Here is a 27,656-nt window from a genome sequence, read left to right as displayed (position 1 = left end):
CCTATAACCATAGGGCTGTTGTGTGAATTAGACAAAATACTTAAGACTTGGCACATGGAAGTACAGAATGATGATGATAATCAATGGTTATCGACATTTGCACCAATTTCTTTGATAACCACTGTTCCTTGTTTTTCAATCCTTCCTTTAAAGATGAACTTCCATCTTCATAAAGTACATACTTTAAGAGTTTTTTCAATAATACATGCTGTTAATGACTACCTGCAAGTGGTAAGCTTCCAGTTGTTTCTCTAAAACAGTGAGGGTTTTTTTTTTAATTTCAATTTTGAAACAATTTACTTATAAAAGAATTGCCAAAACAGAAATCTCCCATCTAACCTTTATTCAGATACACTGTTAACACGATTTCTATATTGTGCCCTTATTCTTGCATGAGAGCTTAACAGCTAAGTATGAAATTCTTGGTTAACAGTGCTTTTCCTTCAGTCCTCTGCAGATATTATTCTGACCTCTACTGTTGCTGATGAGAAGTTCACTGTTAATCTGAGTTTTGGTCCTTTGAATGTACACTTTTGTTTTTTTCCCTAAAGATACTTTAAAGATTGTCTTTCCATTTGACTCCAATTTCATAGAATCTCTAGCTTTAGATACACTTCTATTGGGGTTCTTTCAACTGTTTCTCAACTGCTATTTAATTTTCACTATTAATATTTTCCCCAATTATTGACTTTTAATTAAATAATCAAATTTTCCATTTTAACAAATTCTATGTGGTTCTTTTGCAAATTCACTTACTTCAATCTCTTAATCTTTTAAACTTAGACACTTTAATGACTCATTTTATAGTGTTCTTCTGATTATTCTGTTAAATCAATCCTAGTCTTCTAATTAGCCTTCTTGTGTTGTCTGCTAACTCTCCCTCATGTTGGACCACTTCCTTGTAATTACATTATGAGCTCATCTTCACTGGGAGGTTGTTTTTCCTGTGAAAGTCTAGTACTCCTTGGTTGAGGAAGAATCCCTACAAAGCAGTTGCATTTCCTAATACTTAGATGCCCATAGGTGTGCTCGCTTCAGCAGCACATACACTAGATACCCACAAGGGGAAGTTCACAAAATCAAATTTAAGTTTTAATTTCTTCACTCGCAATTCTCATACCACATGGATGCTACACATTCATACTGCACATTTCTGTGGAAGTGCAAGCTTGGAAAGATAGTATGATATAGTGTTGAAACTTAGATTCTGAAACTAGACAGCTTAAGTTCATTTTTTTTAAAGATTTTATTTGTTTGCAAGAGAGATTGAGAGAACGAGTGGGGGAGCGGCAGGGGGAGAAGCAGACTCCCTGCAGAGCAGGGAGCCCGACGTGGGACTCTATCCCAGGACCCTGGGATCATGACCTGAGCTGAAGGAAGACACTTAACCGACTAAGCCACCCAAGTGCCCTAGAGAGCTTAAGTTCAAATCCTGGATTCCACCACCTACTAGCTGTCTGATCTTGGGCAAGATACTTAACCTGTGTGTGTCTCAGTTTTCTGTTCTATAAAATGGAGTTTACAATTTTATCTACCTCAAAGGTTTATGTGAGGGTTAGTTAGATAAGTAAAGTTGCTAAGTACAGAGGGTGGCAAACAATGAGTTTAAATAAACAAATAAATGGTATTGTTTTTACTGTTACCATCATCATCATCATTGCTACATCATTATTTTTCTCTCCACCCAGAGAACTGAGCAGAGATAAACTTCCTTGATGCTTACCCAGGCAGGTGGACAAAAATATTTCTAGTTAATCTCCCTTCTTAGATGGAGTAGCACACACACAGAAATACATGAGTCTATTTATTAGCACTTATATTTAACAGGGAAAATGAAGCAGGACCAGTAATAAGGTAAAGAAAAACAAAGCTTACTTATGCCAATTAAATTAATCCCTTTGATAGCAATGACATATTTTCCACAAAAGCAAATTTAAATGTATGTATTATTTGTATGTCTATGTCCTACAATAAGATCAACAATAAAAGGATATTCAGTATATACTTTAAGTAATTCTAACTTCATCTACTGGTTATTAATTATTTAAAAACACATTCATATAATCAATTGTATTTAGTCAGGTTTTCTCTTCTTGGTATAAAAGGCCTTGGTATCAGAGATTTAAACTTTCAGAAGGGAATGCTTGTTGAGTACCTAGTTACTGCCTGAACTGGCTGCCAAATCTGTTTTGCAAAAGCAAGGCTGAAGGAAGGTAATTAAAAGGCTTGAAGAATGAAAAGTATGTAATTCAGGCTTCTTAGGCAGGCATGGAATCTCCTATCAATCCCCTGAGGAGGTAAAGTCAAATGAGCACAAACTGCAGTCATTTATCTGGGTATAGAACTAGGTAAGACAGAGACCAGGCTTTGATACCGTGTTCCAGATTCATCCCAGGGAGAAAAGATCACAGTGATTTATATTTGATTCCTACTTGCTTTGTGATAATTGCCTGAGGACTTTTTGTTAACTTGGTATTTTCCCTAAATAAATGAGGTATTCTCAGCTGTCTTTGGCTGGGACAAACTTTTACAAGATTAATTTGGTATGACAAGAGAACTCTGTCACACTCCTTAAAGAGCTCTCTTAGCTGTTTTAAATTTCTCCACCCCAACCCCGCCATAAAAATTAACATCAAATTGTATTATCAAAGTGATTAACATCGTATCTGGCACAAGGTAAGAGCTGACTCATGTTACTAGGTTATCAAAGTTTCCTCTCAAGTCAAACATCAAACAATAACAGGTCTAACACCAGACATAGCACATCCAAGTTTAAAATGGTTCAAAGATTTTCTTGTTAAAGGGAACAATATCTACAGAAAAAAATATTTAAAAATTATGTACGTGCATACTATCTTTTAAGTTCCAGATGGAAGTTATAAGCACAAACAAAAAAGCTGTACACATCACATTTTACTTATCTATTCCACATCATTTGTAAGTTAAAGATCAACAATGACAACACCTGCAAAAAAAAGCATGGTCACTGCCAAAGACTAACCAGACTACAATTTATTTACAGCTCTCAGTCAAACTAATCATTAATTATTATTTTTTCAACAGTTACTTAGGTCTATACGGTTGTCACTGAGGCTGAACAGATTTTCCTCTTTTTAGGGTAGACAGGGAGGAGAAAAGGAAGCTAGTGTAGAAAAAGATGCCTCATATGAATTTATACAGAGGTGGAGTAGGAAGCCAGGAAAATTTAAAAGATTTCAAAAATTATACCATTAGCTTTATTACAAAGAAAAACAAGAAAGATATATCAAATTCAGTACAAATAAAAACCACAGGAATCCTTACAAAATAAATAATGCGTAACTACTGCTTCTGGTACCAAGAAGATAAAATTTATACACAAAGCTGATCTTTCTCACCCTTACCAAAGAGAATTTTTTTTTTTAATCTACAGATCTACAGAACTGTTTCCACAGGTTTTTTAAAAAAATTCTAGAAAATATCATACTGAAATCCTTTGCTAATTTTACAGAGGAAATGAGAAGAAACAAAATTAAGTCAATACCATCAACTGCATATCGGAACATGGTATCTTGACCTGTGTTTTCAGGAACACAGAAAAGCAAGCAATACAATATGCTGTCTGTAGTCAGAATGAGTCTGTATTTTTCCAAAAGAAAAGTCACTAAACTCTTTAGTAAAATATATTATAGGCAGATTAAAGATTAAGTTCATTAAAACTTAATGTCTCTGGCATACTAAAATAATAGAAAAATTCAAGCTGTCAAAGGAGAAAACCTGCTGTTATCTTTAAAAAGCTCTTCTTATGAATACCCTAAGTGCATTTACATATAACTTTTAAAACATGATGAAATAACATTCCCAAAAGTTAAAGGACATTCTCAAATTTAATCTGCTATTCTCTTTCCTTACCCACACATGAACTTTACAAGAATAAGGTATATGTTTTACTAAAATCAAGAAAAATTAAGTTAGAATTCACATGAAATGATAAAAATGTATCTATGTGGGATTCTAGTCAGTGGTTAAAAGCTACTGAGATTAACCAAAAAGGTTAAAGTCCTTTTTGGTTGCTTAGAGAAAATATTATAAGGAAAAAATACTTCTCTATCACCTTTTATCTTCTAAACCCAGAATGAAATTTAATATATTTCTATAAATAGTGTTGATACTTTACATGTAAAAATATAAAAAATATTTTAGAATAGACTATCTTACAGTATGATAATCTCAAAGATAACAGTCAAACAAGTTCAATTTGAATATAACACAAAGAATACTTAAACACAAAGTATAAAATACCTGTAATGTCATATAATCAATGAAGTCTTCCATTGCTTTATTAAACTTTAAGTGCAGTTTATCAGTGAGGAAATTAAAAAGTATACCCACATTTAGCATCTTTTAAATGTATTTCTTTACTCCAATCACATAATTAATAACCCTTTAATACCACCTCTTAACTGGATAACAGAAACAAACTTCAGAAGGTGGGATCAAGAAAGTGTAATAGGAAGATCCTGAGCTCATCTTCTCTCAGGGAAACACCAAAATCCACAAATACATATTTAACAACTATCTTTGACAATTAACTCAAGACTAGCAGAATGGATCATAAAAAAAAAAAGGCCATACTGAGAGGGCAGAAGAGGAAGACAGGCAGTTTAGTGAGGACCCACACCCCAGGCCTAGTGACCCACAGCAGGAATATCACAACTGTAGAAGCCATCCCTGAAGAGTGAGGTTCTGAGCCCCACATGGTACTCCACAGGCCGGGGGTCCTGCACTGGAAAGACAGGCACCTACAATGTCTGGCTTTGAAAACCAATGGGGCTTACATCCACGAGAGCCAAGGGCAGCAGGAAGCCAAGACTCTGCTCTTAAAGGACATGCTTCATCTCAATGGCTCAGAGTCCCAACACAGACGCAGCTGTGCCTAGGTTACCCGCGAAGGAAATCCACTGACGGATTTTAGTAAAAGAGGGGTAGCAATCTGTTGGCATGTTCTCTGGGGAGCAAAGTGCTTGTGGGTGTCCCTTTTCTTACCCTCCTCTACCTTGCTGGCCTGTGAGCACCATTTCTGATATTCTCCATCCACTGCGGTAGCACCACTAACCCTGCTCCAACACTGTCCTGTGTATTCACCTCACCCAACCCACCCACACAACTTGGGAGTCCTTCCCAGACAGCACCCCTCTCACGCCCACCACAATTGGCAAGTGGCCTTGGCTGGCCCTGAGCCCCTCCTGAACACCCTGCACTGGGGGACCAGTCCCACATACTAGAACTCCCATAACAAACACAAACATACCTCATAGCAAGCTGCCCAAAAGACCAGCAAACCCCAGCTGCTGCAGCATGGCCTCCTAGCCAGCCACGCTGTGGGCGAACTATATATATCAGAGCACCTACAGCAGTCATGATTGGGCCTCTCAGCCAGATAAGACGTAGGCCCGCCTTGTTTACCATCGTGCATGTAGCAGTTAGTGGCTAGACCTCAAGAGACAGACAGACCAAGGGAAAGTCCTGCACACCAGCAAGTCCACATCAATCATGACCCATCCATAACAGGAGGGTAAATGCAAACCACACAGGGAACATTCCTGGAGCACATGACTCAGGTGACCAGGGGAATTTATGCTACAGGGCCCCACAGAAATCTTCTGCATGAAGACACTCCTTAATGACCAGGAGATGTACCTGACCTACCTAACAGAAATAAGCAGAGACTAAAGCAAATGAGGAGGCAGGGGGAGTATGTTCCAAATGAAAGAACAAGACAAAACCTCAGAAAACAAACAGAAAATGAAACAGGGATAAGCAATCTACCAGATAAAGAGTTGAAAGTAATCAAAGGTGCTAACCAAACTCAAGAAAAGAAAGAACACAGTAAAAACTCAGTCATGAAAAATACTTGGAAAAAAAAAAAAATCAATGCTGAAGAATACAATAACTAAAATGTAAAATACACTAGAGGAATCAATAGCAGGTTGAATGATGCAGAACAGCAGATCAGCAATCTGGGAGACAGCATAGTGGTAACACCCAATGAAAAAAGCAAAAAGAGGGGCACCTGCATGGCTCATTCAGTTAAGCATCTGTCTTCAGCTCAGGTCATGATTCCAGGGTTCTGTAATAGAGCCCCATGTCAGGCTCCCTGCTCAGGGGGAGTCAGCTTCTCCCATTCCCTTTGACCCTCCCCCCACTCTGGCTCTCTCTCTCTCACAAATAATTTTTTTTTTTTTTGTAAATCTTTAAAAAAAAGAAAAGAAAAAAGTAATTCAAAAAATGAAGACACTAAAAAAAAAAGGGGGGGGGTGTGCCTGGGTGGCTCAGATGGTTAAGCGTCTGCCTTCAGCTCAGGTCGTGATCCCAGAGTCCTGGGATTGAGTCCCGCATCGGTCTCCCTGCTCCTTGGGGAGCCTGCTTTTCCCTCTGCCTCCTTCTCTCTCATGAATAAATAAATAAAATCTTAAAAAAAAAAAAAATGAAGATACTTTAAGGCACCACTAGGATATCAAGCATAACTAATGTTCACATTATAGGAGTCCAAAAAGGAGCAAACAAAGAGAAAGGGACAGAAAACCTATTTTTAGAAAATAGCTGAAAACCTCCCTGAGGAAGGAACAGGACATCCAAGTCTGAGAAGCAAAGAGTCCCAAAGAACATACACTCAAAGACACCCACACCAAGACACACTGTAATCAAATTCTGAGCAGTTAAAGAATCTTAAAAGCATCAAGAGAAAACAAAAACAAAAAACTAGCTACATACAAGGGAAGCCCCGTAAGACTGTAACCTGATTTTTCAGCAGAAACTTTATAAGCCAGAAGAGAGAAGCACAAATATTCAAAGTGTTGAAAGGAAAAAACTTAAAATCAAGAATACACTACACACCTAGGTGGCTCAGTCAGTTAGGTGTCTGACTCTTGATTCCAGTTCAGATCATGATCTTAGGATCCTGAGATTGAGCCCTGCATCGAGCTCCATGCTCAGCAGGCAGTCTGCTTGAGGATTCTCTCCCTCTGCCATTCCCCCACTGGTGTTCGTGCATGAGCTCTCTCACTCTCTCTCTCAAATAAAGCTTAAAAAAAAAAGTCTGCCTCAAGGACAAAATCTGAACAGACCCATTACTATTAAGACTGAATCAGTAATGAAATAACTCCCAACGAACAAAAGTCCAGGACAAGAGAGCTTCACAGTTGAATTACATGAAACATTTAAACAAGAGTTAATACCTATCCTTCTCAAACTATTCCAAAAAACTGAAAAAGAAACAATACTCCAAATTCGTTCTATAAGGCCAGTATTACCCTGATACCAAAATGAGACAAAAAACACCACAGAACAAAATTACAGCCCAATATTCCCGATAAACACTGATGTAAAAATCCTCAACAGAACATCAGTGAACCAAATTCTATGATACACTGGAAGGATCACACACTGATCAAGGGGATTTATTCCAGGGATTCAAGGATGGTTCAATATCTTCAAATCCATCAACATGATAAACCACATAAACAAAAAAGGGTAAAAATCATGTCATTATCTAAACAGATGCAGAAAATACGTTTGATAAAATTCAACCACCATTTATGATAAAAATTATCAACAAAGTGGATATAGAAAGAACATACCTGAACTTAATAAAGGACATGTATGACAAACCCACAATTAACATCACACTCAAGGGTAAAAAGCCGAAAGCTTTTCCTCTAAAATCAGAAACAAGACAAAGGTGCCCACTCTCACTACTTTTATTAACAGTGTTGGAAATCTTAGCCATAGCAATCAGATGAGAAAATCAATCAATAAATCAATGGCATCCAAATAAAAAAAGAAGTAAAACTGTCACTACTGGCATATAACAAATTATATACAGAAAACCCTAAAGATTCTACCAAACAATTATTAGAAATAATAAATTCAATAAAGTTGCAGGTTACAAGATTAATGTACACAATTCTGTTGCATTTCTATACCCTAATATTGAACTATCAGAGAAATTAAGAAAACAATCCCATTTATAATCACATCAAAAAGAATACCTAGGAATAAACTTAACCAAGGAGGTAAAAAGACCTGTACTCTCAAAACTGTAAGACAAAGATGAAAGAAACTGAAGAAGACATAAATGGAAAGCTATTCTGTGCTCACGGGTAGCATAAATTAAAACTGTTAAAATGTCTATACTACCCAGAGAAATATATAGATTCAGTGTAATCTGTATCAAAATATCAACGGCATTTTTCATAGAACTAGAACAAAGAATCTTGAAATTTTTATGGAACGACAAAAGAACCCCATTAGCCAAAGTAGTGTGGAGAAAGAACAAAGCTGGATGTATCATGATCCCTGACTTCAAACTATCCTACCAAGCTATAGAAATCAAAACAGTATGGTACTAACACAAAAAGGACACACAGATCAATGGAAGATAATACAGTCCTGCAATAAACCCACACAGATAAAGTAAATTAATTTTCAACAGGGGAGGCAAGAACGTACAATGGAAAAAACACAGTCTCTTGAATAAGTGGTGTTGGGAAAATGGACAATTACAAAGAAAACAATGAAAGTGAAAGTTTCCTTTTTCTTTTTTAATAACTTTTTTTTTTTTTTACTTAGTAATCTCCATACCCAATGCAGGGCTCAAACTCACAACCCTGAGATTGAGAGCCACATGCTACATTAACTGAGCTAGCCAGCCACCCCAGAAAGTGGGCCACTTTCTTACACCATATACAAAAATAGTATCAAAATGGATTAACGACTTAAAAGACTAGAAACCATAAAATTCCTGGAAGAAAACACAGGCAGTAAGCTCTTGGACATCTGAACAATATTTTTCTGGATCTGTCTCACCAGGAAAGGACAACTAAAGCAAAAATAAACAGGACTACCCCAAACTAAAAAGCTTTTGTACAGCTAAGGAAACCGTAACACAGAAAAGGCAACCTACTGAATAAGAGAAGATACTTGCAAAAGATATATCCAACAGGGGTTTAATATTATAAATACAGAAAGAACTCATACAACTCAGTATCCAAAAAAATCTATTAAAAATAGGCAGATGATCTGAATAGGTATTTCTCCAAAGATAAGACAGATGGCCAACAGGCACATGAACAGATGCTCAAGATCATTAACCATCAGCAGACTGAAAATCAAAACCACAATGAGATCTCACCTCACACCTCTTAGAACGGCTAGTATCAAAAACACAAGAAATAAGTTCTGGCCAAGATGTGCAAGAAAAGATGTGGAAGGGAACCCTCATGCGCTGTTGGTGGGAATACAAAATGGTGCAGCCACTATGAAAACAGCATAATGATTCCTCAAAAAAATTAGAAATACAACTACCACACAATCCATCATGTCCATCAAAATATGAAGGGATAAAGATAATGAACTGTACACACACACACACTAAAATATTAGCCATAAAAAAGCATGAAATCTTTCCATTTGCAACAACATGGATGGACCTAGAGAAAAATCCTTAGTGAAAAGTAAGTCGGAATGAAAAGGACAATACCCTATGACTTCACTTTTATATAGAATCTAAAAAAACCAAACAAATGAATGAATGTAACAAAATAGAAACAGACTCAAGATATAGAGAACAATCTGGCGTTTGCTAGAGGGGAGAGGAGTAAGGAAATAGGTAAAATAAGGGAAGGGGATTAAAAGGTACAAACAATAGGTATACTATGTACAGCATCAGGAATATAGTTACTAATATGTAGCAGCTCCGTATGGGACACATGGTAGCTAAATTTATCTCTGTGATCAGTTCCAAATGTATATAAAATGTTGAATCACTATGTAGTACATAAGAAACTAATACAATATGGTGTGCTAACTGCACTTCAATTTTAAAAAAGATATCAGCATATATATATATATATTTTTTTAAGATTTTTTATTTATTCATTTGAGAGAGAGCAAGCAAGAGCATGAGCAGGGGGAGGGGCAGAGGGAGAAGCAGGCTCCCTGATGAGCAGGGAGCCCGATGCGGGGCTTGATCCCAGGACCTGGGATCATGACTTAGCCGAAGGCAGACACTTAACCAACTGAGCCACCCAGGCGCCCCTCAGCATATATTTCTGAATATAGGATTTCACTATACAAGTACGTATATATGTATGTATGTATACATACATTTATTTTGACAGATATTTTTATTTTGCATACTTTAATTTCAGAACAAAAACAAACAAAAAAACCCACAGTATGCATCCAAACCCCTTGGCAGATATTGTTGAGCAATAACCATGTGACTATAAAACTGAATGAAGGAAAGTTCATTAAAACTGGAGTCAGGACACCAGAAGGGGGAGCTCTCCTATCCTACTACTCATAGTCACTCGCATTCCCACTGAGCAGAAAGAATTTCTCCTTGTCCAGCAACAAGCTCAGCCAATACGAAAATATGTACCTGAACCAATGAGAAGCCATCACCACCCTCAACTCTAGCTTTCCTCCAATGTACTTTCCCTCCCATCTTTCTCCTTTTCTCAATAAAGTCATGTTCCTCTTTTCTCATCTCCGGACTTGCCTATGGTTTGCCGTAGCTTGCACTTTCGATTAATCCTGAATAAACTCATTTTGATGGTAAAATCACAGGCTGTTTTACTTTTGAAGTTGGCAGAAGATACTAGTACTTTAGGGATATTAGTACTATGTGAAATATTAGTACTATAAAGTCACAATAAGAAACCATAAAAATGAATAAAGTGGAAATACGGAGTAGGGAAAAAAAAAAAAAAAAGACATCCAGATAAGAGAAGTTCCAGAAAGAGAGAAAAACATTTCAAGAGAAAAGCAAACATGTCAAGAAATGATGAGGATAAATTTTTCCAGAATTAAAGATAAAAAAAGTCAAGATTTAAAAGACCAAAGAGCCAAATAAGATATAAGGAAAAAACTCATTCCTAGAAAAATTAAGATTATGTAAATTGGTAGTACATTTAGAAAATATCAAAAATTTTTACAGCTAATGTGTTAGTATGACTTCTGAAAATCCAAAAGTAATTGAGAGTAATCCAGAAAAAAAAGCAAAATATATGCACAAAAATGTTTTATTGCAATACTTCTTATGACAGGAGGGAAGACCCCAGACACAACCTAAATGTTGGTAATAATTAAATTACGGTTTAATGACAGATTCTACAGCCACTGTCATAGGGCTGAGAGAAAAGAATATGTTTACAAATTTTATTATTTGAGGGCACCTCAAGATTCCAATAACAGCAAGAAGTTTACATTAAAACTACTGTGAGCATTTATTTCTTAAATTACAACTTAAAAACTTGTTTTTAAAAATCTGATGAGCCTGGTACATTGTGCTTTCAATACTTTACCAAGAATGGGCCAGCAACAATTACTTTTTAGATACACTGCACAGAAATATTAGCTTCCCAGAGTCTGTAGGGTATTTTTATACTAAAGGACAATATAATGCAGCTACTCTTATTGAGTAAGCAGCTTATGACAGCTTTTTGACTTATTAAATAATAAAATATAGTAAGGAAAATTTCAACATCCACTATGCCAAAGAAAGGCCTGGTCTTACTTCTACTAAGTGCTTTATATTTTTATCAGTTTTCATTAGCTCAGCTCCACATGAGACCATTGCCTGCCTTGATTTCTGGAATTCTGCCCCAATTCTTTTCTCCTAGTCTGTGTTGCCAGGGTTGCAGCTGCACAACCAATTCTTATTAAAATGTAAGTCTTTGAAATGCACGTCTATGGAAAGGGATATAAAGGATTTCATTATCTTTTCTCAAAACTAACAGTGAGGATTAAACCCCCACCCTTCCCAAGCCATACTACCACTCAGCACCCTTCTTTACCACTCACACCAAATACAGTAAATCCAACTGCTCAGTTTATTTAAATGAAGTCATAAACTGCATAGTGAAACTTAAAGTCTAGCAAAAATTATTTTTAAATGACTTCTAATACTTACAATGTAATTGTAGGTTATAGCTAGATATTCACACAATGATGCATTACTTTTAAATACTACTACTAAATACTTCTAAAGAATAAATACTTGCAAGATAGAATAGGCGATTCTGTGATGATAATGTCAGAGTAGTAAGTTCAGAAACTTCAAGTCAGGAAAAGAAAACTGCAATTAAATTACTTAAAATGGAAAATATTCTACCAGGTGTTAATTTTGTTTTGAGTCCCACATTGGGCCCCCTGCTCAACAGAGGTTGGGGGGGAGTCTGCCTCTCTCCTCTGCCCCTCTCCCAGTTGTGCTCTCTCTCGCTCACTCTCTCTCTCTCAAATAAATAATGCCCCTAAAGTTTTCTTGGAGATGGAGAAAAAAAAAATTGAAAGACAATTTATACCCCTTTTCCATTTTTCACTAGGATCTCATGTACTTTTTTTCTCTGGATAAATCCTTCAACACTGCTTGGCTTGCTCTTAAAGACAATTTATGACTGGATTCATCTTGTGAGAAGAGTTAACACAAAACTGTCAAGACTGTAAAGGTAAAACTTTTCAATTAAAAGTAAACAGGGGCAGCTGGTGGCTCAGTTGGTTGAGTCGGCCTTCAGCTCAGGTCATGATCCTAGGGTACTGGGATCAAGTCCCACATCAGGCTCCCTGCTCAACGGGGAGTCGCTCTTCCCTCTGCCTCTGCCCTTCCCCTGGCTTGTGCTCGCTCTCAAATAAATAAACAAGATCTTTTTTAAAAAATAAATAAAAGTAAACAGAGGTCAAATACTATGTTGCAAAGTGAAAATGACAGTTTTTTATTAAATCATAGTGTTTTTAATGCTGGTACACAGCTGGAATTCTCATAACATGTAGAACCTTAGAATTTCAACTATGTAAGTGAAAATAAAGTTGGCAAAATTCTTTGGGGTTAAATACAGCCTAGACTCTTCCTGGGTCATTCAATCATGGTTAAATAGAAAAACAGGGAAGGCATCGTAAAGGTACTACCCCTTTAAGATCTGATTATACAATACACATCTCAAGTTACAACAACAAAGCATTCTGAGAAAAAGTTCTAAAAAGTAACTATTTGTTGCATTTTAGGCGATCAAACTGAAGTCATTAGGTTAAATGTACCTGATAAAGTTTTTTAAATATACAAGAAATATATGATTATAATGCTTGTTAAAAGCATGTATTGAGATCACCTTACATCCATTACGATGGCTAGTAACCAAGAAAAAAAAAAGGAATAGAAAAAGAAAAAAAACAGACAATAAGTATTGGTGAGAATGTGAATAAATCGGAACTCTTGTGTGCTGTAAAATTAAAATGGTGCAACTCTTATGGTAAACAATATGACGATTCCTCAAAAACTGAAAAATAATGCCACCAAATCAATCCTACTTTTGGGTTATCTATTTAAAAGAACTGAAAGCAGAGTCTCCAAGAATATTTACATGCTCCTGTTCAAAGCAGTACTATTTACAATAGCCAAAAGGTGGAAGGAAGTCAAATGTCCATCAGCCAATGAATACATAAACAAAATGTGATATATACATATAATGGAATCCTATTCAGTCTTAAAAAGGCAGAAAATTCTGTCACATGCTACATGGACGAACTTTGAAGACATTATGTTAACTGAAATAAGCCAGTCACAAAGAGACAAATACCATATGATTCCACTTATATGAGTAATTCTACTTATATCTGAAGTACTCAAATTCATAGAAACATAAAGTAAAATGATGGTACCAGAGGCTGGCAAGAGGAAGTAAAAAGAAGTTTTTGTTTAATGGGTATTAGAGTTTCATTTTTGCTAGGTGAAAAAATTATGAAGATCTGTTCACAACAATGTGAATGTATTACTAAACTATACTTTTAAAAATGCTTAAGGGGCGCCTGGGTGGCTCAGATGGTTAAGCGTCTGCCTTCGGCTCAGGTCATGATCCCGGGGTCCTGGGATCGAGTCCCGCATCGGGCTCTTTGCTCCTTGGGAGCCTGCTTCTCCCTCTGCCTCTCTGTCTCTCATGAATGAATAAATAAAAAAATCTTTAAAAAAAATAAAATAAAATAAAAAAATAAAAATGCTTAAGATGGTAGTTTTTACGTTATGTGATTTATACTACAATAAAAAAACTTTCTAATGTAATTGGAAGTGGGTCTCACCCTTAGAGATTCTGATGAGTTGATAAAGATGAAAATTAGGATAAATATGTTTTGTTTCTCAGTACTACATATTAATGTTTGTGTGTGTTTCTTTTTGGTAAGATAAGTAATACACCAATATATTACCATGGTGTAATATATTACTCAAAAGATGGAAGAGTAAATCATGAATAATAAATCTTCTCACCATTATCCCTAGCGATCCAGTTCTCCTCCACCCACTGGTATTAGCGTCTTGTGTACCCTTTCACAGATACTCTGTACACATAGAAGAATGCACATATATATTTTTTCCTTTTTAAAGTATTTTCATGTGATTGCACATATCATTTGGCACCTTGCTCTTTCACTTAATACTTTATCTTGGAAATCAGGCAGTATCAGTAACTTTTAAAAAACTGCCTCCCTCAATTTATAAAGGCTGTATTTTATGAGTATAACCAGTTCTCCAATAGATGGAAAGTTTCTAATCTTTTACTTTTGTTTCTAATCTTTTACTTCTACAAACATGATGCACAAAATAATCTCGTATATTCACACATGTAAAGTATGATGGAGTGAACCCAAAACCTACAGGATTTATCTGTGGGATAAACTCCAAGACACTTCTGAACATGGTCAATCAAAGAGTTTACAGATTGAATTTGAGGAGGCATTTTAGATTTTCACAAATATTTTCCAAATTTCCTTCTAACAGAATATACCAAACTGCACACCCACTAACAATGCATTAGAGTATCTGTATTTCCAATCTGTGAAAAAAAATCTTAAAAAAAAATGCCTCCCTAACTCCAATAAATAAAAAGGGGAAAAAATGTGTTTTCTTCCTCTGAAGGTAAGGATCTGTTTCTTTTGTTTATTTTGGACCACTACCCTGCTATAATACTGCAATATAAAAAAAAAAAAAAATCCCTTTCTATGCTGATCTGAAATACACTTTTATTATATTCTACCTCCCTATGAATTTGGAACAATTTCTATTCTGTACTACTGACCTGTCTCATATACAGAATCACAATGTTTTCATCACTACTGTTTTATTTTTTTCATCACTATAGTTTTGTGGGTTTTTTTAAAGATTTATTTTAGATAAAGAGTGAGCGAGCAGGAGGAGGGGCAGAGGGAGAGAGAATCCCAAGGAGACTCCCTACTGAGCATGGAGCCCAACACTGGGCTTAATCCCACGACCAGGAAACCATGACCTGAGCCGAAACCAAGAATCACTGAGCCACCCAGGTACCCCCATCATTACTGTTTTAGAATACATTTTTAATATATAAGATAATTAGTTCCTTTTCTTTCATAACTTTTCTGGGTAATCTTATTTTTTGTCTTTTAAATTTTAAATTCACCTCGCCTAATTCTTTAAAACCTTTCTGGTATTTTTATTGGTATCATGCTGTATTATAAATTAGAACAGTATTTTTCAGATACCGAATTCTAATGATAAGTCCCTATTTAAGTCTCTTTTGAGTCTAAGGTGATTCTACTACAGGTGATCTACTTTCTGAGAATACTGTAGGTCCAACTGAAAACCCATACTGGTTAAGGGACAAGGGGAGCCATTACACAGTGTGGCTGTATCTAGAAGTGAAACTACAGCTTTTATGTTTCATCTCAATACAGATTTGTCATTGTTCGTGAGACAAAAAGTTCTTCAGAGAGGCAGAAACTGTTCTCCAAATCACTTTCTGTGGCCCTAGTGTAGAGAACTATAGCTGAAATAAGTGGTTCAGAATTCCATCCTATATAAAGAACTTAAAAATGAGTGAGTTACTATATGCTTAGAGCACCAGGATGAAGTGGGACCCTGAATCTGAGGGGGGGGGAAATTAACAGTGGGACCTAGAAAGATGTTTGTCCCACCTACTACTCCCAACTCATTTAAAAGACCAGCATTTCAGGTAAGTACAGAGAATTGCATAAAACTAAAAACTTACGTGTTCAAGTATGTAGATGAAAGGAATGGACTCCAAAGGTCCTATTAAGTGAGAGGCAGAACTTCAGCCTAAGAAAAGCACCCATCCTAACCACAGCCAGCTCAGCCTTCGCAGGCACACCTAGGTCCTAGGCCTCTATAGTCTCAAATTTCTTTGCCCTGAAATCCATTCGAATCTATAGTTTTTGACCCTAATAGCTTTACTAGTAACAGCACCACAGTCATGATTTTTAACCAAATTACTTCAACTGGCCTTGACAGTAATTGTTTCCTTTTGGGTGGATAATTTTCTAACTCTGGGAAAATATAGAAATCGATATAGAAATGATGAAGTCAACCAAAACTACAGTATTAATATTTTAGTGCTACTATATATATCTGTAATAATTTATTTTGATATTTTATGTTCTGTTTATTAAGATATTTAAAAGAGAAAAAACTGATATGCTAAATTTACAAGTTTACAAGTTTAATTTATTGGACATTAAAAATTATTTAAGTTTGGGGAGTCTGGGTGGTTAAGCATCTAACTCTTGGTTTCATCTCAGGTCATGATCTCAGGGATCCTGAGATGGAGTCCCAAGTCAGGCCTGGTGCTCAGCATTGAGTTTGCATGTTCCTCTCCCTCTTCTCCTTCCCCAGCTCGCTCACTCTCTCTTTTCTCTCAAATAAATAGACAAAATCTTTAAAAAAAAGAAAAAGATTAAAGTTTTAGGAAGATTTGTTTACGGGTAAATCTGCCTTGTAAACTGCTTGAAATATATGAGCGAACCAGAGAAACGTAACTATAACTCAGAATATTTAGGAATGTAATTAGGCATGAAAGTGTCAGCCAACATTTAAAGAGCAAAATTTACTCTTCCTTATCTGCCATTAAAACCCAATGACAAGGGATGCCTGTGTGGCTTAGCTGGTTGAGTGTCGGACTCTTGGTTTCAGCTCAAGTCATAATCTCATGGGTGGTGGGACTGAGTCCCACGTAGGTCTCTGTGCTCAGCGAGGAGACTGCTTGAAGATTCTCTCCCTCTTCCCCTGCCCCCACTCACATGCGCGCATGCTCTAAAATAAATCAATCTAAAAAAAAAAAACAAAAAAACAATAACAAGACCATAGCAATCAAACAACAGTAAGAAATAAAAGGCATCCAAATTAGTAAAGAAGTAAAACTTTCACTATTTGCAGATGACATGATACTATATTCAGAAAAATCTAAAGGGGTGCCTGGGTGGCTCAGTCAGTTAAGCCTCTGACTTTTGATTTTGGCTCAGGTCCTGATTTCGGGGTTGTGAGATTGAGCCCCCCTATCAGGCTCTACGCTCTGTGAAGAGTCTGCTTAGGGTTCTCTCTCTTCTCCCTCTGCCCCTACCCCCTCACACCCACACGCACATGCGCGAGCACACACACACACACACGTGCTCTCTCTCACTAAAGTGAATAAATCTTTAAAAAAAGAAAGAAAACCCTAAAGACTGCACCAAAAACAACTAGAACTGATAAATGAATTCAGTGAAGTCACAGGATACAAAACCAATGTACAGAAATCCATAGCATTTCTATACACTAGTAATGAAGCAGCAGAAAGAGAAATTAAGAAACCAATCTCAGTAACAACTGCACCAAAAATAAAAAAATAACTAGGGATAAACTTAACCAAAGAGGCTAAAGACCTGTACTCTGAAAACTATAAAACGCTGATGAAAGAAACTGAAGACAACACAAAGAAATGAAAAAAGACATTCCATGCTTATGGACTGGAAGAACAAATACTGTTAAAATGTCTATATTACCCAAAGCAATCTACACATTTAATGCAATCCCTATCAAAATAGCAACAGCATTTTTCACAGAACTAGAAGAAAAAATCCTAAAATTTATATGGAACCACCAAAGACCCTAAATAGCCAAAGCAATCTTAAAAAACAAAACTGGAGGTATCACAATTCCAGACTTCAATTTATATTACAAAGCTATAATAATCCAAACATTATGGTACTGATACAAAAACAGACACAAAGATCAGTGGAACAGAAAAGAAAGCCCAGAAAGAAACCCATAATTTTTTTTTTTTATAGATTTTATTTATTTATTTGTTAGAGAGTACAAAGCAGGGGGAGTGGCAGGCAGAGGGAGAAGCAGGCTCCCCACTGAGCAGGGAGCCCTATGTGGGACTCAATCCCAGGACCCTGGGATCATGACCTGAGCTGAAGGCAGACACTTAACCAACTGAGCCACCCAGGCATCCCGAAACCCATAATTATATGGTCAATTAATCTTCAATAAAGGAGGCAAGAATTAGCAATGGGGAAAAGTCTCTTCAACTAACAGTGTTGGGAAAACTGGACAGCTACATGCAAAAGAATGAAACTGTACCACTTTCTTATACCATAAACAAAAATAAACTCAAAATGGATTAAGAACCTAAATGAGACACCTGAAACCATAAAAATCCTAAAGAGAGCACAGGCAGTCATTTCTCTTGACATCAGCCATAACAGCATCTTTTTAGATATGTCCTAAGGAAAGAGAAACAAAAGCAAAAATACACTATTGTGACTACATCAAAATAAAAAGCTTCTACACAGCAAAAGAAAGAACCAACAAACTAAAACACAACCTACTGAATGGAGAAGATATCTGCAAATGACCTACCCAATAAAGACCTAGTATCCAAAATACATAAAGAACTTATACAAGTCAACACCAAATAAAAAAAAATAATTTAAAAATGGGCAGAAGACATGAACAGACACTTCTGCAAAGAACACATACAAATGGCCAACAGACATATGAAAAGATGTTCAACATCAGTCATCATCAGGAAAATGCAAATCAAAACTACAATGAGATTTTACCTCACACCTGTTAGAATGGCTAAAATCAAAAAGACAAGAAACAACACGTGTAGACCAGGATGTGGAGAAAAAGGAACCTTCATGAACTGTTAGTTGGACTGCAAACTGCTACAGCTACTGTGAAAGACAGCATGGAGGTTCCTCAGAAAATTAAAAATAGGAGCACCCTATGATCCAGTAATCACACTACTGGTTATTTAGTCAAATAATACAACACCACTAACTCAAAGGAATATATACAGCCCTATTTTATTGCAGCATTACTTACAATAGCCAAACTATGGAAGCAGCCTAAGTGCCCATCAATAGATGAATGGATAGAGAAGAGGTGGTGTGTGTGTATATACAATGGAATATTACTCAGCCATAAAAGAGAGGAAAATCTTGGCATTTTTTAATGACATTGATGGAGCTAGAGCATATAATACTAAGCGAAATAAGCCAGTCAGAGAAAGACAAATACCTTATGAGCACACTCATATGTGTAATTTAAGAAACAAATGAGCAAAGGAAAAAAAAGAGAGAGAAACAAACCAAAAAACAGACTATGAACTATAGAGAACAGAGGGCTACCAGAGGGGAGGTGGGTGAAACAGGTGAAGAGGATTAAGAGTACACTTAATGAGCACTGAGTGATGTTTGGAAGTGTTGAATCACTATACTGTACACTTGAAACTAAAATAACACTGTATGTTAACTACACTGTAATTAAAATAAATTAAAATACCCACTGACAATACACATAGCACTCAACTTGTGGTGAGTTCTATGGGTCAACGATTTTTAAAGAAAACTACAGAAACAGATGACTATGGGGAATATGGTCTTGAGTGGAAATTTTCTATATCCACCCTAAGATCAACACATTTCCTTTAATTAGTATCATTTCCTCTAAGCATTTTTTCAGTGAACATGTACATTAAAACCATTCACAAATATTATTAGATGCTAATAAAAAAATGAAAATAGGTTTCCTGCATGTGACTACTTTTCAAAGAAGAAATGGCTTCTTTTATAAAAGCATGTCTTATATCCACATAGCACAAAACAAGCAGAGCATTTTCTCATGCTGCCCAGAAAACACTCTGTAATCAAAACCACAAAAGGGCTGCTTTTATGATTTCCTCATGGAAATCATGGCCTTTACAGTGAAAACATACAGCAACAGCTACAATAAACTCCAGCTGCTGTGGTAAGGATTATTATACTATGGGTTAGCTGCTGAATGGGCCCAACACTGAGCCACCAATTCTATTTACTTAAGCAAAGCACAGACCCTCAAGTGGCAATTGTTTCCAGATATTTAAACCCTGGATCATTAACCAAAGTAGGAATTTAATATCAGTTTCATTCCCTTAAACTGTAACACTATTACCAGACTTCCAAAAATATTTTCTACCTATAGATAGAGACAGATATTTTGGATCATACTGACAAAACTAAAGAGCTAATACCAACTATTCCATTCCCTAAAAATCTCCAAAGCTACTTCTTTACAGATAATTTCAAGTTTAACAGGAGAAACTCTGAACCATTCAGGGGCAATATCTGAATGGAGCAATCCCATTCTACTTCCTTAATAATTTTCTTTTATATACACATTTCCTCATTCTCTCACATTTGGTGAATGAATTATTCCTAACGTGTGTGTGTGTGTGTGTGTGTGTGTGAGAGAGAGATAGAGACAGAGAGGGAGGGAGGGAGGGAGAGAGAGAGAGGGAGAGAGAGAAATACCTAAACCCACCAGAGAGCTTCTAAAAGACTGGTACTCACAGCAAAATGCTATCAAGTCAGGGAAATTGGTATATCTGAAATCAGCCATACGACCATGAAACCAAGAAACTACAACAATAATAAATATGTATTTTCTGGGTTTTTTCCATTTCTAAAATTGATATAATATTTTCCTATCATTAGCCAAACATAGGCTTATCAAGATGCCTCACTAATCAGATAATTATAAAAATTAACTTATTCAATATATATTCACTGAGCTCCTACTACATGTTAGCCCCCCACAAAAAATTTTTAAAATATATAGATAAAATAGAACTCAACATATTTTTAAGTGTATAAAAATGAATATACCGAAGAGGTAAAAGATATTATGTACAGACTATAAGAGATTAAAAATAAAGTGCAGTATTGGGCGCCTGGGTGGCTCAATTGGTTAAGCATCTGACTTCGGCTCAGGTCATGATCTCAGGGTCCTGGGATCGAGTCCCGCAACAAGCTCCCCACTCAGCGGGGAGCTTCCTTCTCCCTCTTCACCTGCCCCTCCTCCTGCTCATGCTTGCTCTCTCTCAAATAAATAAAATCTTGAAAAAAAATGAAGAGTGGTGTAAGTAGGTAGAAGTAACAGTAAGTTTTAGTTTATAGCAATTTTGACACAGCAACAAATAAGACTTTAAAGTCTGGCCTACAAAGATGTCCAAATAGGAATTTTAAAAACTTGTTTTTTAAGATTTTATTTATTTATATGAGATCATGACCTGAGCCGAAGGCAGATGCTTCACTGACTGAAGCACCCAGGCGCCCCAGATTTTTAAAAACTCTTAACAGAAGTACTCCAATCCCTTTTATATTTTATTTATAAAGAGTACTAAAGTCTGGCTTCATGCTCAGGGGTGAAAGAATATCAATGTTCCAATTAATGTTAAGTAAGCATTTAGTGAAACATTAGATACATTAAATTAACAAGACAAGATGCTCACTGTAATCACAATGTTCCACAAGTTCTAGCCAATGTAATTAGTAAGTGAACCAATATGATATAAAATTTGAAAAGGATAAGCAAAATTTAGAACTATGTTTAATTACAAATAGACTATATTCCCAGAAAAGCTAAGTGAATCAATTGCAAGACTAATAGAAATACTATGTGAATTTGTTAGATTGGCTGATTAAACTTAACAAAGAATAATCACCTTCCTAATGTTCACAATAAAGAGATGAATTTAAGCGGTACAGCACCATGAAGAGGCAGTGCAACAGAGGTTTATTTAGCACATGGATATCAGTGCCAAACAGATAGAGAGTATAATCTCAACTCTATTACTTCCTAGCTACATGAACCTCCATAAAATCACCTAATGTCTCTAAGTTTTCTCAAGTAAAAAATGAGTCCTTGTCAATGCTGGCCGCGGAGGTGACACCATGGGCACAAGGTAGAGGGGCAAGTTAGCTATCACTGCTGTGGGTGGTGGGAGAGCTAATTCAGGGGAGGGGGGAACTGGGGGAGGGAGAGTCGGGCAGCCCTGCACCCACTTTTTAAATTTTTTCCAGGGCCACAGCGGCAACCCCTCAGTGCAGATGGACCTCATTCCCAGAGTGACAAGAGCCACTGCCTAACCTGGAAGGAGGAATGCCCACTCCTGAGCAGGACTTCACTAGTGGAGGAGCAGCAACCACAGAAAGGAAGCTGCCTCCACTGGCCCAGGCATGAAACCAGATGCCACAGCCACGTTCCTAAAGGAGCAGCTCAACTGAGAAGTCACTTCCTTGGAGATCAACAGATGTGCCAAATACTGGTATAAAAGAACCTGGACTTTCTGACACTGTTCATCCCAACAATGATGTCATCAGGACAGCACTGGCACAAGGGACCCTCTATTCACCAGCACAGACATCTCTCCATGAAAGATCATTGGGTACCTCAAGAAGTCCAACAAAAATGAATTCTTATTCCAAGAGTAGATACCAGTAGAAGCAAGGAATTTCCACAACAGCTAGAATTTGGGTAAGACAAACAACAGACCACAGCATTTATTCATGGGATCAACTAATAACCATTTGGTGAGAAACTCAAGAGCCGAAGGACAAACAGTGGTTCAGCCATCAGTAGCTAATCGGGCCATGAGAAGAGTTAGTTTAGCTCCATCTGGAGCAGTCTTTCTTTTGTTATCAGGAGGCACGTCTCCTTCAAAGGAGTTACAGAAAACTTCTCTGGAGAGTAGATTTGGCTCTGTGTCAGTGAGTGACTCCCGACCACTGAACCCCAGTGCATATTCCTTCACTCCATTACCTGCTCAGCAGGCAGCCTCACCATACTCTGCATACAGACTCGCTTCCCCCGTAGTTGTACATAGGGCTGGATCAGTCACCTCCCAGCAGACTTCCAATCCCAACTGACCAACCTCTCAGTACCAAACCACTACCAAAGTAGGGTCCCCGCTGATCCTGATGGGAGGCACAGACTCAAGTAGCTTCCCATCCCAAGGCCAAGTGGGGTCACTGTTCCCCAAACACTGAGGGATGACCACCGCACCACACCCTGTGACCTTCACTGTAAAGGACTGTTCATGACATAGAACAACTTGCACAGCAGCAGTATGCCATTTAGGAAGAGTATGGTTCCACATCGGCCAGACAGCCTGAAAGGCTTAGAGTTCCTGTGCTAGGCAGTACAACCAGCTTGGGAAAGACCTTCGTTCAGCTCTGTCTCCCAACCTGCTCATCACTCCTATATAGGAGGGGAAGACCTATTACGGCCCAATGTTATCGCAGACCAAACCACGGAACTGTAGAAATCCAAAGATCATAGGCAGCACTATATCGCCCAGGTACCGTAGGTGTTGGAAACGTGCAAAGGATGTCCAGCCAGCAAAGCACCCTTACATACCAAAGAAATAATTATGCTCTGAACACACGAACTACCTGCCCAGAGCCCTACAGGCCAATACAGCAGCGAGTGCAGGAGTGCAACTGTAACAGGCTGCAGCATGCAACACCACATGTGATGCTGGCACAAGATCCCCATCAACAGACAGGATTCAGAAAGACCCCAGGGAGTTTGCCTGGCATGACCCCAAGCTGCCTGAAGTCATTCACATGCTGCAGCACCCTGGCCATCAGGGGAGGCAAACGCAGCAGCCTACCTGCAGCACCTGTGCTTTGGCAACAACAAAGTACAGATGGAGGGGTACAGGTAAGGAGGAATCAAGCATCCGTCCGACTTTTTGGACGACAGAGTTTTGGAAGTTTGGAGGAATGCTGTGGGGTGCCCTCCGAAACCTTGTTTTTGCAAGTCTACAGATGAAAATAAAATAGCAATAGAAAAAAATGTTGGTAGGATACCTGCCTTGTTCCAACTGATGAGAAAATCTACTGATGCCGAAGTAAGGGAATTTGCTACAGGAGTCCTTTGGAATTTACCTCCATGTCATGTTATAAAGATGACAATCAATCAAGATGCTCTCTCAACCTTAACAGACACTATGAATGTTCCAGTTATTCTGGATGGAATAGCTCTTCTTTTCATGATGATCACAAAACTAAATTTCAGACTTCACTTGTTCTGCCTAATACGACGGGTTGCCAGCTCCACAGGGGAGGAAGTGAAGCAGCACATGCAACCCTGTGAGGTGCTAGTAAACTCACTTTTGCATGGGATCCACACATGTGTGAACACATGTGATTAGAACACCAAGATTGTGGTGAACTGCGTTTGCACCCCACGGAACCTGCCCAATCAGTTGCACCTGGAGGCCCCTCAGGCCTGGCTGCTGGGGCTGAATTAACTGGATGCCTTACCAGGAAAAGAATCTCCCAGCAAGGACTTGGAACCCGGCTGTCAGCGGGCGAAAAAAAGGGGAGGACACAAGAGGATCAACGGGATGGAGCTGGTCATATCCCAAGACTGCCGAAGTACTCCAAAGGGGCGGAGATGCTGTGGCATCCATCAGTGGTAAAACCGTATCTGATTCTTCTACCAGAAAGTTGCATCCCAGCTACCTTGGAGGGCTCTGCTGGATCTCTCCAGAGCCTCTGCTGGAAACTAGTTTGCAGAGTACATCCAGGTGACCATCCACAAATACAAAGGGCTGCCCATGCTTGTAGGACTTCTGAAAGCAGATAATGATAGATGCTCCATCTGAAGAAACTGCTTTGAGGGATGTGGTGCTAGATGTTTGGGACAAAAAGCTCACAGGTAAATACACCGTGAGAGACCTGGCCAACCAGCTTCCCAGTAGCTCTGGCCCCCATGTACTGTCTGATGAGACCATCTGCTGTGCTCTGCATGAGGTCACCAGCAAAAACATGGAGAACAACAAAGTCCTGGCCAACTCAGGGGGGATAGAGACATAACCAAGGGCAGAGGAGACAGATCATCGCTGTAAGTGGTGAAGACAGCAGCCCAGGTCTTGAATACAGTATGGCAATATGAGGATCTCCAAAGCATTTCTAAAAAGGATGCGTGGAATCAAAACTATTTTGTTATACCTTTATTTTACATTTGAGTGAGACCAATTCAAATCGCATCCTTCTTTGTCAACCACTGACGAACAGATGTCACCCATCGTTCGTCAGCAGCATCTCCTCCTCACCAGCACGGTTACGAATCAGAAACCCTCACTCTGAATACGATAGGACCCAGCCACCTATGCAGTATTACAATAGCCAAAAGAAAACCAAACAAAGGCTTATACTCTGGCTCCAGCAAATCTTCACCAACTTACATCAGTTCCTATTCCTCACCAGCAAGAAAACAAAACAGACAGCTCCCACACCGACTATATTGTAGTCAAAATGATTCCAACAGTAAGAACCCTGCCATACACAGATGTGTCTGCTATCTCCTCATAGCTAAAAAGATCATTATGTTGATGAATGAGTTCACTTCCCTGCTATTACTAATTATTCAACACAGTATGGACTGAAATCAACCACAAATTATATAGACTTTTATTCCACGAAACAACGTTCTTATAGAGCAGAACAGTACCCAGGGTTCCCAGACTTATGGGTTGTAGCATCAGTAGAACTACTCTATCTAATCTTGTTTTGAATGAGAAGAAAAGCCTGCCTTGCTCATTTGCTGAAATGTCCAAGTATGAAATGTAAGAGTGAATAGCATTTTTTCTTCTTTTCTGAAGAATTATCAGTGAAGTGAGGAAACCTTTGGGAGAGAAGACTTTGACTTTCTAAGCTCTACTTAGGTGTCAGATGTAACTACTTGTAGATTCTGTAGTTTGGTAAAGGTGTGGGCAATGCAATAAAGAAGTTTAAGAAATGGGTGAAATGAGATGGGGATGTGTAGGTAAAATCAAAGAAAAGGGGATTTTTCAAATGTAAAGAAAGTTATGTTCTGATAGTTTGGACAGAAAAAGAAATGAAATGGGGCGCCTGGGTGGCTCAGTTGTTTAAGCGACTGCCTTCAGCTCAGGTCATGATCCCGGAGTCCTGGGATCGAGTCCCGCATCGGGCTCCCAGCTAGGCGGGGAGCCTGCTTCTCCCTCTGACCCTCTCCGCTTTCATGCTGTTTCTCTCTCTCTCTCTCTCAAGTAAATGAATAAATAAAATCTTTGAGAAAAAAAAAAAATGAAATGAATGTCCCTCATGTTTTACTGCTATTACTAAAAAAAACTGTTAAATAGTTAAGATAATGTTGAAAAGTATACAGAGTATGTCATTTAGCAGTTCAACTCATGTAAGGATTATTTGTATTATTAATAACAGAAACCGCTTTGTCCTTTAAGTAAAAAAGAGGTATTAATACAGTGTGTGCACTATATTAACCTTTCTAAAATCTGAAGAATTCTGAAACCCCAGTATATCTGGCCTCAAGATTCTGAATAAGGCAAACAAAAAAAAATCTGAATATGGGATTGAGGACTGTACATTTTTCTAATGCTTTATTAGGAAAAAATGAATAATTTATATATATTTTTTAAAGATTGCCAATTCCAGGTTCCCCACAATTGTTTTACCAGCTTCAGAGGTAGCAGGGGTTCAGTAGGCGTCTCCACCAAAGAGCTAATCACAAGAGATGATGGATACTCCTTTTCCTCTACAACTCTCATCTTGCCTAGTGAGAGTTTTTTTTTTTTTTTTTTTTTAAAGATTTTATTTATTTGACAGAGAGAGACACAGCGAGAGAGGGAACACAAGCAGGGGGAGTGGGAGAGGGAGAACCAGGCTTCCCGCCGAGCAGAGAGCCCGACGTGGGGCTCGATCCCAGGACCCCAGGATCATGACCTGAGCCGAAGGCAGACGCTTAACGACTGAGCCACCCAGGCGCCCCTAGTAAGAGTTTATTAATCTCAGTTAATAATCCTACTAGTATATAGTAGGATTACTATCATCATGATAGCCTATTCCAGTTAACAATAAACTACTTAGCAATGGCATGGACTATGTATTTATTTACCACCTTAACTCTTCTACTTAATACTTGAATCCTTGTAATCAATCAATGAATGGCCTTTTCTGCCACCTTACAAACCTGATAATGGACTGCATTATCAGAGACTTATTTGCCTAATTCACAATTCAAGTTTCATTAAGTCCCTTGAGTTATCATTATATAGTTTAGAATAAAAGATCTATCAGTTAAGACAGTTTCATATACATGAAACATAAAATCCAAAGCCAACTGGACTAAACTGAATTTAATGGCTCATGTAAACTAAATAAAGTCTAGAAGTATACTATCTTCAGGGAAGACTGGATCTAGTGGTCAGGGCATGGTTTTTCTCTGTTCTACTCCTTCAGTGTTTGCTTCTTACTCAACTGGTTTCCTTCAGTGTTTGCTTCTTATTCAACTGGTTTCCTTTTATGGTCAGAAGGTAGCTTCCAGGAGTTTAATGAGTACATTTTGATTTCTGTTGAAATTCAGCCAAAAAATAAATAAGTGCCTTTATCCTAGCATTCCTAGCAAATAGCCTAAGATCATTCTGATTCATCTACCTGAGATCACATGCCTACTGTGACTGCCTTGGGTTAGGGCACATGTTCCATTCTAACAAACTCTT

The 27,656-nt window shown here is 37.8% G+C and overlaps 1 protein-coding gene and 1 pseudogene across 4 annotated transcripts in view; one reads left to right on the top strand and one right to left on the bottom strand.

Moving 5' to 3' along the window:
- CDC42SE2 (CDC42 small effector 2) overlaps positions 1–27,656 on the bottom strand; it is a 181,350-nt gene that overhangs the window by 44,485 nt on the left and 109,209 nt on the right. The gene's annotated exons all lie outside the window — the stretch shown is intronic.
- Positions 9,461–25,690, top strand: LOC123840480 (plakophilin-4-like; annotated as a pseudogene).

This window comes from Mirounga angustirostris, unplaced genomic scaffold, assembly GCF_029215605.1.
Source record: "Mirounga angustirostris isolate CCGP_5_RB_7025 unplaced genomic scaffold, mMirAng1.0.hap1 SCAF_7, whole genome shotgun sequence".
Lineage (NCBI taxonomy): Eukaryota > Metazoa > Chordata > Mammalia > Carnivora > Phocidae > Mirounga > Mirounga angustirostris.
This window is presented reverse-complemented; position numbering and strand designations above follow the sequence as displayed.